Raw genomic sequence first — 14034 nt, 5'->3', positions numbered from 1 at the left:
AACAGATACATTTGCCACAATTTCCCAGTTTGGTATCAATAAAGTAATTCTATTCTATTCTAGACAGTGTTTACATTGGATGTTTTTCTGCTTAATGTGATGTGATGTACCAACCTAAATATGTATTCCTAAAATCTATATGACCTGGTGGTTTTGTAAATTTTAAAAGTTATGCTCTCGTTAGATGTTTTGTTACTGAATCAGAGCGCTGTGAAGTCCAAAGCAAATTGCAAAGTTCATCCTCTCTTATCTAGTATGTTTTTTTCTAATTTAGGTCAATTCAACGATAGTGCAAACGTTAATTTTCAAGACTAGTCACCCTCAGCACATTCCAGCGCGTTTTACACCTCATACAACATAACATTCATGTGCCATCAACAGAGCATGATGAGGCAAATGACAGAATCTTTGTTTTTATGTTGCAAGCTTAATGAAGGTTTTTGCATTCAGACTTTTTACTCGGGATTCGCCTTCCCATAACATGACCGAATGACATCTTTAAGGAAAGTTCAAATTGTAGACAAAAGGTATGGCACAGTATGATTCAGGCTGCAAGAGAAATTAAAATTTGGCTTTATGTGTGAGGTGTGTTTTTTCAAAAGGTGAAACCCACTACACATGGATGGTTGAAATCATTTGGCACTGGGTACGAGTAAATAATACTGACTTGAAAAGTTACACTGTAAAAATGTGGACTAATTTAATTACTGCAAAGGCATTACAGACATCATACCAGGAAACTGATTTTGTAAGCGTTTTATAATCCCATCATATATTTATGGTATCCATGTGATAACCTGCTTGCATAATTACATTTTGGCCCACTCTGCTTCTTCTGCTCCTTTCTGCTTCTCTCACTCCTGAAATAGGAAACCTTGCATTTCCCATTCAGTTTTTCTGTGTAATTTAATTAGAGAAGCTCAAGGAAATGTAGAGTAAATCCCTGTGGTGTGGGGTTGTGACTGGACGCTCAATAGGCTGATGATTTTCTTTTTTGGACTTTTTTGGACTTCTTTTTTTTCTGCCACAGAGTGTAACTCCATTACAAATTCTGCATAGGTCACGGAACAAGGAGACAGGGTCGTCATTAGTTTAAAACAAACTAGAAAATCTACAGACTACACTTTCAGCTGAGCAACTCGATTGACTCTGCTTTTGCTCAGTTTTGCTCTGCTTCATTCCGACTGCGTGCACGTGTAGACACCCAGCAGAAGTCGCTTTCTGGCACAGATTAATCGTTGGTGACAGCACAGAGGTTGGAAGTAAAGATAGAGCGAAAAAAAACAAACGCCAAAAATACTTTTTTTTTTCATGACGTTCATGACTTTTCTTTCCTGGGAAATATTGTCATGATAATTAGATGGACTGTTTTATCAGCCACCCCTGCTCTGATTACAGTCTGACATTTACTTGGAGAGTCACTTGTCTATTCCTGTCTCACACCCCGATGTTCTTTCTTCTTCTTGTCTGAATGTCTCTTTCTTGGGCCCTGCCTTTGAAGCTTTCATCGCGCTCCAGGCTTTCACATTTGCACTCTTCGGCCCTTTCTACCAGGGTGGCAGTGCTCCATGGCCTCCTCCAAGCAGGTGAAATATGTTTTATTTTGAAGAAAATTAAACATTTAGGGCTTATTGGTGAAGCCGCATTTAAGCTTCTTTTTTTTAATTTCCTTGAACTGAATTTTCCTCTAAACATTTAAAGTAATGGGTTTTCTACCCTGGTTGCAATATGCTACTGTTGTGCTTTTATCTTTGTTTGTCGCCCACATACTAACAAGTCTCCATTGTTAGAGCCTCCATTTAACCCATTAAAGAGTTTAGTTTCTTCATTCCAGTACAAAAAAAGCAGTTTCTTTCATATTAAGACAAGGTGAGCAGTGTAATGCTTCCCTGTTATTCTACCTAGGATGTTGACTATGTTTTAGTGCTTATGCTATAAGATCAAATCACACCATATAATGTGGGTACAACTCATCCGCAGTTGAAATTTTATCAATACAACATTTTAAGTCTTCCTTATATGTGCTCTGCAGTTCCAATTATCAAAGGAGGAATGATTTCCCTGGAGTTAATTCCCATGCACCACTTTCATGCTCGCCATCTTTCATTCATTGATCCTATTGACATGTAAAAAGGATGTCTTCCATGTTCAATTTGTTGTTTTTCCTCCCCTTTCGATCAAGATGTTACGGCTTTGCTAATTCTGCCTTTGATCTCTCCAGTCTATATGCTGTGAGACGTGGCTTACTTGGGAGAGCTAACATTAGCAGCTAATTAACTTACACATGCATAGTCTGAATAGAAAGTAGAGATATTTTGCTCTCGAGTGAAGTATCTAAACTTCTATATATTTTTATTACATTATTATACTAGTATATATTATATAACATTTCATTATATTACACTATATTATATTATACTACATTATATTAAATAACTGCACTCTGCATTACTGTGGTACAACACTGCCTCTCTTCTCTGCTGTTTACATTACTTGCTGCTATTGATCATACCAAGTCACTTTAATCATCACTTGTCACTTTATCTTGTCTTCTCTGTAAATACTGTCTCAATTCTCAATTCCCCCCAGTTAACTTCATCATTCATTTTGTACTGTATATACCCCCTGTTTTTATTTTTATTTATCTTATCTATTCTGCTTAATGTGTATTTTGGAGCTTTCTTGTCTGTGCTGCTGTAACGCCCAAATTTCCCCTCTGGGGATCAGTAAGTACTATCCTATCCTAAACATCTAGTCACACCTCATAAGCCTGGTGATTGTGGATTATTTATTCAACATTTTCAAACATAAGTCTGTTAAAATGATGGCTGTAGCCATCATAATGTTACGCATTAGTTGGTTGGTTGGTCAACTTCAATTCTACAGCCTTGAGTTCAACAATTTGTTTGTCACAATGTAGTTTTATGTGTGCCTATAATGACCATATTTGGACAAGAAGGTCGAGCCATTAAGAAAATGAATTTGCTAATACCAGGTTAACAACGCTATACAGTATTTTCCCTATTTAGGCCTATTTATGAGCTTGTGAATTTTTTTGTCTAATTTATTTAATCTTATTTTTTTTTTTCAGCATAGACGCCCACTGAGACTGTTGTCTCTTTCCAGTGGTGCCCTGAAGTGATACAATTATCAACACAACAAAATATACATACTGTTACAGAGTTTAAAAAAAAAATGATATATAGATTCATATAGACATATTCATACTTGCATAACATTCTCAAAAAAGTTGTAATGGACAGTGTTTCACAAATATTTATTTGTGGTTGTAGATGACAGGAAATGTTTCTTTTGCAGACTCAAGAATCCAAAAGGCTAACGGGCAGATAAATATAACAAACAGGATATTTCAAAGTCATTGTTGCCTTTAATATACTAAAGCACCAACAACACAAGAATTGCATCGATGTTAAGGTAAGTGACTTATTTACTTATTTACCTTACACTGAATATGGCCATGTTTCTATGACAATGAACAGAGAAACTGAGCTACAGAGACCAAAAACAATTATATTTTTAGCAGGCAGTAAAGATTTTGAATTCTGCAGTTAAATTGGGCATTTCAATATGTGGCCAAATAGCATTGTCTTGCTTTAGGAACCAGCCTCAAGTGGCCACTTGAGGAAGTGCAGTATTTGGCACTTCTAAGCACTTGCCACAGTCGAGTGGTCAGGTTCAGGTGACTATCAGAGCGCTGTGTATTCTGGTTGCATTCCAGGCAAAATGCTTACTGAGAGATAACCGTGATCAGCTCTAATACGAGCAGATTTAAATAATACAGTCACAAGAGGAACATCATTTTAATGCCAAGTATGGACAAACATCAACATAATCTCACAGAATCCGATCTTCAGATTCATGTAAGCGGCCCATGCAGCGGCTAAACAGCGGCCCTGGTGAGGCAAAGCTTTATTTGACCATTTATCGCAGATAGAGAGTTGCTGCGTGACTGACAATTATTTCTGAAAAGTCAGCATACTAACAGACCCTGATGGAACCTCTGTTCCAATATTTCTCTGAACAATACAGCTAGGAGCAGGAAAAATTAAAATTTGTGACGTGATGAAATATGAAAATGGGCCTTTTGTGTTGCAGAGAGGCAACGGCGAAAGAACAGCGGCAATCTCCCAACGCTGCTCTACACGTCTATGCCCTGTGCCAGGAGAGCGCTTTCGTAATAAGGCTTTGATTAAGGCAAGGGGGGGTGGAGGGAATATCACATAGAATCAAGAGCATGATTGAATATATAATCATTAAAGAAAACTGCTAAATTTTAGTCGTTAAATATGGACTTTAAGGAAAGGCAAAACACAGAAGGCAGCAGGGGGTCACCATGTCGGCTTTTTGAGGCCAGCATGAGTCCAGCCTCCCCTGTTGTTCCTTACGGAATCCATCGCACTCAGCTGCTCCCGTTTAATTGACCCTCGTAAGATTTGGCTTGTCAAAGAAGGGTTCATGTCTTTTGATGTTGTTAAAACTGTCCAACAGAAAAATAAAAAAACACAGTTGCACTTTAATATTTGTTCAAAAATGGGAGAAAAAAAAACCACTGTGTGGGGGGGGGGGAACACTTGGGGATATCTTGGAGTGTTTTGCTTAATTGAATGAAGACTGAACCTGCACTTTAGTGCTGCCTTGTGTATTAAAAGGGGCATTAAAGCAGCAATATAAATGTTTTATCACATTAAAATAAGATAAATGGACAGGACATCCAATGCATTTTTGAGATAATAAAATGAAAATTTAATGAACTGATGGGAAAATTAGGTCACGTACGCAGTGCAGCAGTCTGGCTCTGTCTCTGACCCTGGGTGCACTTCATGTTCGGCTGAGGCTTGGAGACATTTCAGTGATATTTAAAAAAACATTTTGGGGCATATTCCCTATGCTTTTGTATCATGTGAATATTACTCTGTGCTATGAAGTGCCAGGGAGTGATAGTAATTACAGCATTAAAGCAGGAAAGCTGTAAGAGAGAAGGGAAAAGACATACAGCCAGTGCACAACAAGAGTAAACATTGCCGTTGCTTTTTTATTATTTTTTTATTAAAGTGACTGCACTTGCCATCTGCTTTTTTTTTTTCAGTGCCTGTGAGGGCTTTGTGTTTGATAGGTGCCTCATCTCCAGGCTAGATACTGTTTCAAAGCAGACAGGTCATCAAAATGAGTGACAAGTGTTGCGGGTTTACAACATGACCATCTGAGAGGGAGCTATCCAAAGTGGAAAAATGCAGATAATTGCATGGCCCTCCGTGGTAACCAAAGAATTACAACTATGTGTGTTTTAGAACAAGCAAAAACAGATCGCAAATTTACTATAACGACTACTATTTTCTTTGTGTAAAGCAGAAATGCAGTAAAACTGTGATACCTCATTGTGCAAAATTCTGTCAGAAAGACTTTACTTTTGGCTGCTTGAGAAAAAGGACTCCTTTGGGGTAGCTCCAGCCAAGAAGTTATCTTCAGATCAGTCCTGTTGGCTAGAATTTCTAGCACTGGTGAAGTTATTGCTGAGATTTGGCATTGATTAAAAACCCTGTCAAATTCTCCTGATTGTTTTGTCCACGAGCAGTCCAATTTAGACATGTCACCTCAAATAGCATAACACAGTAACGAAGTTGGCCATGAGGTTAAGCAAGACCAATTCAAGTCATTTCTTTTTCTTTTAGCTCAAGGCATGCAGAATATTGACTGCATAATGTACCATGTTAACACAAAACTGCAAATTAAGAATTGATCCTGTCACTGGGAGGATATTTCCATTCGGTCAGAGAAGCCGTACTGCAGCTCTCCGTGTCGGTGCAGGGAGAACATTTTCTGTCCCGTGGATGTAAGTCCTCATTGAGCCTGTACGGTGCTTGAACTGCGGAGAATTGTGAGATATCCTCAACTGACTGCGAGAAAGTCTGAAAGTGAGATCGGCTCCATTCCTGGGTAACTCCGAGAAAAATAAGGAAATGCATGTCAGACCTTTACAGTACAATTCTGCTCCCTCAAGTGCCATCCATCATTGAAGGGCAGTACACTAGTTAGAGGGAGGTGCAGCGGCTCTCCTTCCCCCTCCCCCCCACCATCACACTATGATGGAGAGATGACCCTCGGGGGCCTTTCTCTGATGCCGACTTGAGCTGTCGGACCAACTGAGGTTGGAGCAGATCTGGCTCCTAGTCAGTCAGAATCCCACCTTCTACCGGTTTACAACAGCACTCTACAGTACCTGCACCACAAATCCCAACTGAGGTGAGACTACAGAGAGCAGCCGAGCTCTACCACCACATTCTATTTTCTGCCTCCATAATTATCCTTAAAGTTTCTGCTCAAGAATCCCAAGGACCTGCCAGTGGACACTCAGGGGCGTCTCTTACAGCCACAAGCTACACCAGGCTAATTAAGAAGTCTTCTTCCATGTGTCTTTATAATCTTGTTTTTTCAGGACCACGCTCACACACACACACACACATCACCACCTCCAAACCTGCTGCTTCAGCATGCTGTTGCCCAGACTCACTGGCGTGGGTAAGAGCAGGCTATCCAATTTTTTTTTTTTGCCTAAGTAGAGAGAGCCATCCACTTTTGTTAGAGTAATACACGAGCACATCTAAAGCTTAGGGATCCTGGCTTAGGCACACAGGCTCACTCATTCATTTTACAAGCTTAGTGCTAAAACTGGACATTTTTCAGCAGCGGCATGGTGTTAAAAGCACTATTTATGGATCTTAATGTGCTCTTTCATGCATGTACTTTTCTTCCTGTGCATAATACAAAACACTCATCTGGGTTTTCATCCATGTTATATACATGTGGATGAGAGCTGAGTAGCTTGTGTAGATCGCAATCAAAATGAAGAGAGCACTGGGAGTCCATCCCAGGAAAATATACCAGAAATCTTTACTAACTCACTTATGGTTTTTGCTTTCCTCTTAATATTTAAACTACATTTCATTTCCTAAACAGCATTTTCTCTTTTTTCTTGTCCTTCTTAGAACACAGTAACCAGTTACCGCATATGAAGTGGAAGAAAATGGTAGAAAATGAATCAAAAATGGATATAAAAGACACATCCCACAACACCGAAAACACTTATTCAAGCTGCAAGAGCTGCAGCACAAACAAGTTCAAGGTCTGGCAAAAACATGCTATTATCATTGATGTTAGCACAGTCTGCCAGTCAGCCGGACACAATGATGAAACTACGGAGAAATCACTTTTATGTGCAGCAGAAGGTGGAATGAAAGTGAATGCAAGGGGTAAGATTTATTGGGATAATGGGACTTCTATTCTCGTGCCGTCTAGATTTCACATGAGGCTGCAATCTCTACCGCACAATAATATGTCAGTTCACTGGAAAAGAAAATAAGCCAATTCCATTCTTTACAGCAGTTAATGGCCTGAGCTGTGATACCATGTCCTTTCTCTAGCCCTGTTCAAAGGTCTGGCCTGTCTGCAGTCATTTGACAAACGCTTTAATGTGTGTGCATAGATCTCATTGTTGGGGATCACGTAAGCGAGAGCACATTTTTGGATTCAAATTGGGCAAAGGGAAATCTAGACACATTCAAAACTGTGACATCTTGACACATCATCAGTTCCATTTTGGATTCAGCCGCATTGTCCCAGAAAGTCATTCGTAAAAAGGCTGCAGTTAACCATTGTCACTGGTGTCAAAGCATAATCCAGGTTAGAGAGTTTAATTCTGCTCCAGTTAGTTACCCTCTCTTCCAGTGACCTATTTGCACCGAAGCAAAATTACAAACAATTGGAGGGTAACAAACAGCAGCAGCTGATGTGAGCAGAGCATAATGTGTGTGCAAGAATGAGCTCGGGATTATAAGCGTATTACTCATGACAAGTTGCCCCAGGGGACCACTTGTAAGGACATTTTCTTCCGCGGAAGCTTCCACAAAACTGCCAGCCCCATGACCTGTCCCTTCTCGGGTGGTGGCATTGACGACAACGCTGGTTTGCATGGTCTCACTTCACTTAATATTACTAACAGGCAAGGCTTCTGACAGATCACCGTATTTCAAGCCCTTTGAATCAGGGTGTGAAAAAAAAAAAGGAGCCGGGAAATTTGGAGAGCCATGATAATCAAGTCAGTTTAGGAATTTGGTCCAAAGCTCTGATTTCCTGTGCTTGGCATTTATCGGTTACTTACATTAAAAAAAAAAAAAATGTCATGATTTAAAAACAAAGGACAACCAGAAAAATGGGGGTCCCTATCATCAGACATGGAAGCTGGGTTGAATCAATAATTAGCTTTAAATGCTCCCTAGTGAAACACAATTGCTGTTACCATAGGAAAAGTTAAAAAAGACTACGAAGTCATAATACTATTTACAATCAATCTATATATGAAGGCATTCAAATCAAGAATGCCTTCAAAAAAAATCACTTCACAGCACTGTGAAGTGATTTCACATGATTTGAATCAACATAAAAAAGATGTCCCACATTGCAAACACCTGATGGAGCAAGTCATGTTCATGTGTTCATGTGTGCATTCATCAGTGCACCATCTTCAACCAGGAAGTGGACCTCAAAGAAAACGATGATTAAAAATCAAAGCAAGAAGTGAAAAAAAAAAACATTATGAGCCAATGACTGGCTGCTTAACTGGTAATAAGCTTTGCCTCCTCCATGTTAACAGATGGGACGAATTAGAACATTTCCTCAGACATATTTCTGTTATTATAGTTATTTTTCTCTCCCTAATTTCTTTCCAAGTGTTCATTTTCTTGAGAAGTTTAGGTTTAATTGGTTATTGGAGCTAGAAGACAAACAAAAGGGGAGGGGGGGGGGGTAATGAACACTAACACAAGAGTGAATGAACTTTCCTTGTCTGCTACATACCAACTTGAGAATGTCTGTAGACTGTCCTGACCTGAGGAATCTTTGCTGTTTTAACGGTAAGTTAGTTGTGTGTTTTGGGTAGCAGAAGGGGCTTGACTTTTGAACAATGTAAGGAGGATCAAATGTGTCCTCCATCTTGGTAGGAAGTTTATCACGGTTGCTAATTTTAGCTGATGCCACATATCCCGTTAACACAAGCCAATATTCTATTCGATATTGAATAAATGAGATTTTCAGAGTAGTTCTGTCTAGTATTGTAATGAATGACACTTCCTCACAGACACAATAACATCTGTGTATGTGATGCAATCAGGCAGGGGCCCAAGCTTGCACTTATAAGACAAACGACCAACATTGGGCCATGTTCTTACTTTCGACAGTCCAGTGTCTGCCTCAACATCTTTCTTTGATATGTTACTCATGCTTTGCACATACAAACCAGGGAACCATTCACAGGAAGGGCTATAGCAGCACTACCCTGTATGATACAGATATGGCAAGCAGTAAAAGCAGAGGAAAATCACTGACAGGAGTTCAAAAAGAACAAATATACAACGCTACATGCATCATAGGAGAGATCTAAGGCAGGAAAATCAGACAGCATCACTAAAGAACCTCATTATCATGCAAATGTCATTTTATTCCATTTTATCTCGACTGTCTCAATAGCCCATATGGCAATGAGTCCGCACAGAGGAAGACACAGGGAGACCTCACGCTGGGCAACCGGCCACAGCAAAATTCCTCCATCTGTGGTCAGTTGAGTTTGTGTGTGTGTGTGTGTGAGTGTGAGTGTGAGTGTGTGCACACAGGTACCTGTCTGTAATCCACCTGTGTCCTATCAGTGGTAGCCCTAGTTTTACAGCCAAGATGCCTCACCAGTGATCCGCAGAAGAGTGATTATTGTCTGTGTGGGACTGGACGTGACGGGATTGATGGACACACTAGTGTCCAAAGAAGAGGGACGAGGATGACCGGGTCATCCGGGATGACTCATGATCAGGGTACTTGGGCAACGGAAAGTTACACAATTAATGTAATGTATTATATGACTCCAGGTGGGCCATTGGGCTCCATGGTTAGAGTTTTTTTTTTTTTTATATATATATAAAACATTAATTAGATGAATTCTGTAATTATGAAGACAAAATCGCTCAAGGATACAAGCATATAGATGTAACATTTTGTAAATTAGATCGTATACAATTCAACACACTTCTTTTACAATCTTTCACTGTTGTATCAAGAACTGCAATGCCTTCGTGATTACAGTAGTTGTTAAAATATTTTGCTAATTGATATATCATTCTGAATGGCTGGTTTTAAAATAAGCAATGTGAAGATGTTACTTTTGGCCCAAAGAAATGTGGTTAGCATTATTCAATACTTTTGACAGGTTAGAGACCAAATGGTACATCATTAAAATAATCAACGTAATTATTTTTTACTTAAAATACACTTTTAGACATTTTTCTTGATTATTCTTAATCATAATAATAATATCTTGAATTTATATGGCACCTTACAAAGGACCAAAGGACACTTAACATTAGAATACATGGGGGTGGCAGTAGCTCAGTCTGTAGGGATGTGGGTGGGAAACCAGAGGGTCTCCTGTTCAATCTCCAGTCTGGAAATTTTGTCTGATGCCGGTAAACTTCCTCTTCCCCTCGCAGGATTAATAAAGTATATCTATCATATGAAATGGAAAACAATCAATCTTGTGACATTTCATCTTGTGTGTTTGTGTATGTATTTATATACTTCATTAATGGTCATCGTGTTATGCAATGTTTATCGTTGTATGTTTGATGTGAATGATGTTGTTGATTGTTGTCTTTTTTATGGCTGCAGCATGGGTGAAGAGCCACAGACAAATGTCTTACTTTGTGAGACAATAAAGTGAATCTTGAATCTTGAATCTAGTAAGTAACCATGAGAAAAAAAGTCAACCAAGTCAATTCAGGTATTGAAGACAATGTATGTTTACTGATGTCAACTTGTGTAAATTGAACATAAGAGAGTGGTTTACAACTCTAGTAGTCTTTGATAACTGTGTCTAAAAGAGCATCATTGATTAATGCGATGGAAAATTTGAAACTAAAAAATAATTTGTAATAGATGAATCCATCAATCCCAAATGTTAAAGGTCTCTTTATTATGATTTGTTGCTTTTGTCATTTAAGTAAATTAAATGTGTCTTTTGTTTTTAAATGACAAAAGAAGTAATAATCATTCAGGGGGGGATTATGATGAGCATTGTTCACAGCTTTCTGACATTTCAAAGACTAATAGATTATTAATATAGAGAATTAATCAGCAAATCAATCAAAAACAAAAACAATAGTTTGTTTTAACCCTACTTTCGTCCTATTGTTGAGACTTTCAATGTATGTTTTGATAAAGGATACTCCCAAAATGATGCACTTTGCCTGCAAGCCAATGAGTAATAAATGCTGTGACTCACTTTGAATTGCCCACTAATCAAAATTAGATCTGCACTGTCTGAGTAACAGAGTATGGACAGATGGGACGGACGGAGACCAGTGTTTGGTCTCCCTCTGATTTCACTGTGCAGGACTAATCATGCATCCTGACAGCCACCATACATACAAGATAAGCAGTTTTCATGCTGTCTGAAGCGAACCATTTCAGAAGAATGAAAGAGCTCAGTGATTACGATGAGAGTCTATTAAAAGTAAAATAGCACTGTTATCAAAATGATTTAGAGATTTGGGGAGTGATGAAACGCCTTCCAGTCCAAACAAATGCATGCATGCGTGCAGGTGCAAACACTAACACACAGACACACACAGCTTGCATGCATGCACATGCATCTGATGGAAATAACATTTCTGACAAACCAACAGTTGAGCAATGTGAAAACTACACGCGTGAAGATAAGAGTGGAAAAATACACATGGGGAAACTGAAATGGAGTGCACTCTAACACAGCCTGAAGACAAGAATTAGACAAAAAAAAAAAAAGATGGGAGGAGGGAGCAGCTGCTCAGGCATACGATGGAAAAAGAACATAAATTAATTGCTGCAGATCCGGCAGCATTCATGGCATATATCAGAAATGTTATTAATGAAGTTTGAATCTATTCCAAAGGCAGTAACCATCAGGGAGTATGTTGATGTTGACTTAAGTGAACCAGAGAGATTGCTACAGACCACACTCCCTCTTTCCTCTCTGCCACCCAGTTCAATACACTTTGGCTGCTTCAGTTGGCAGTCCACAGGCAGAGAGGGGCTTGACTCGGGTGTCCCAAATGGAACAAGGACTAGCATTGAGTGAAACAAACAATGTTAACGCTCTCTGACATTAAATTACTCAACATTAGTGATTTCTAAATAAAAGGCCCTGAATGGAACAGAATGGTGTCACTTAAAAGTGTTCGAATATTTAAAAGTTCAGGAGTTGACACAAGCAAATAAAGAAAAGGTGATGCTGAAACCATAAATTCAACCAACTCAAAGTTCTAGTGTGAATCTGAAATGGAGCTACATCCCTCTCCACTGTAGTCCGATGACACCCACTCAAAATGTAGATTTTTTCCCTCCGTCAAAGTTCAACCTGTACAAGAAAACACATCCATGTCGATATTTCGGGGGCCCAGTGATGCAAAGGCTGACAGCCTGTGGTTCATATATTGCCTTTTATCCAACTTAAATGGAGTGACACATCATGCTCACCTCCCAATTTTTAGGCTGTCAGTCATCTCAGCTGCAACGAATAAGCTCCGCACCAGTACAACCTGTCACTCTGTCACTCAATCGCTCGCAAAAAAAAAAAAAAAAAAGACTTCACGTCACTATTCAGGTGGTGCTGGGGAGGAATTCCTCTGTCTCGTTTGATTTTTCCTGTCTGATCCTTCATTTTATGTGGGCTCTTTGTTATCTCCCTGAAGGAGGGGAATCACATTTTAATTAGGTCTATCCTTGGTTTGCGGTTCATCTCTCGCATCTCCCTGTCCTATGTGTTCGTCCTATGGGCTTTGCTTCCGCTCTCGGTCCTCGCTCCCTGTCACAATCTAACATCTCCCCCCATCTTGTGCCATCTTTTCATTCTTTAACCGCTCCATCTCCGCTCACAATCTTGCTCTCCTGCTGCTGACAACAAAGAGCGCCCTGCCTGACAAAACCTGTTTGCTGCAGATGGGAAAAACACAATCAAGAACCACCAAGAATAGAAAAAAAAAAAAAAAAGGGAAAATGCGTATGTAACACATGCTAAGTGCGAAGAGCAAATGGAAATAGCTGAGTCTTTGCTCCTGTCCTATAAACAGTTTGCCCGCATATGAGGTGACTGAATTGCTCTATTAAACAGGTTGCGTGGCAATCTCTGACCTCTACAGGACAGCAGGGAGCTGCAATATTGACAGGAATTATCCTCTCTTGCTCGGAAAAACCTCTAAATCATGATGTGTCATAAGGAAATAAAAAAATTATTATTTTCAACAGGGATGAGAAAGTTCTCTCATGAAAAAAGAATGCACCATGATGTGAGATACTCCTCCAAGTATAGAAGTTTGTCATGTGTCGTTTTTGTGTTTCAGTGACACATTATAGCCCTTGATCCTGCAGTGTTGCGCTGGGAAAGTATTTTTCCTCCATAAAATAGCTTTAAATCTTCACTCTGGAATGAAGGTTTATTGACAAAAAGTTACAGCAATGTCATTTTCACTGACACTGTTGACAAGTGACTGTCAATGCTGGTCGACAATTTTATCAAGTTCTTGCTGATGCACACCGAGTTCTGCACGGGGGGCAATACAAAAAAAAAAAAAAAGCGTTATGACTTAGCCCTATAATCCATAAAATGCACAGTATCAAATAGATCCACGCGTTAATGCGCCAAACTAATGCTGTACAAATACAAGGAGGGTGAGGTGTTGTAGGTGAGCAGCATACCATCACTATGAAGAAGTGTCTAATCCAGAGAGCGCTGCAATGCAGAATAGTATAATGACTGGGAATGCACCATGAGAATCACTTATCATAGTCTCTCACAAGACAGGTAATGGATTATGTTTGCAAGCTTAAGGCAGCAAAATTGTTATTATGATACAGCAAGCAGCAACAGCTTCAGCTACAGGTTTTTTTTTTTTTTTTTTTTTTTTTTAATAAGGACCTACGCTGAGACCATCAGTGTTCAGT

General features: G+C 39.3%; 1 protein-coding gene across 1 annotated transcript in view; it reads right to left on the bottom strand.

The window, feature by feature from the left end:
- pcdh1a (protocadherin 1a) overlaps nucleotides 1-14034 on the bottom strand; it is a 99783-nt gene that overhangs the window by 10951 nt on the left and 74798 nt on the right. The window lies entirely within an intron of this gene.

The sequence above is a fragment of the Labrus bergylta genome, chromosome 14, assembly GCF_963930695.1.
Source record: "Labrus bergylta chromosome 14, fLabBer1.1, whole genome shotgun sequence".
Classification (NCBI taxonomy): Eukaryota; Metazoa; Chordata; class Actinopteri; order Labriformes; family Labridae; genus Labrus; species Labrus bergylta.
This window is presented reverse-complemented; position numbering and strand designations above follow the sequence as displayed.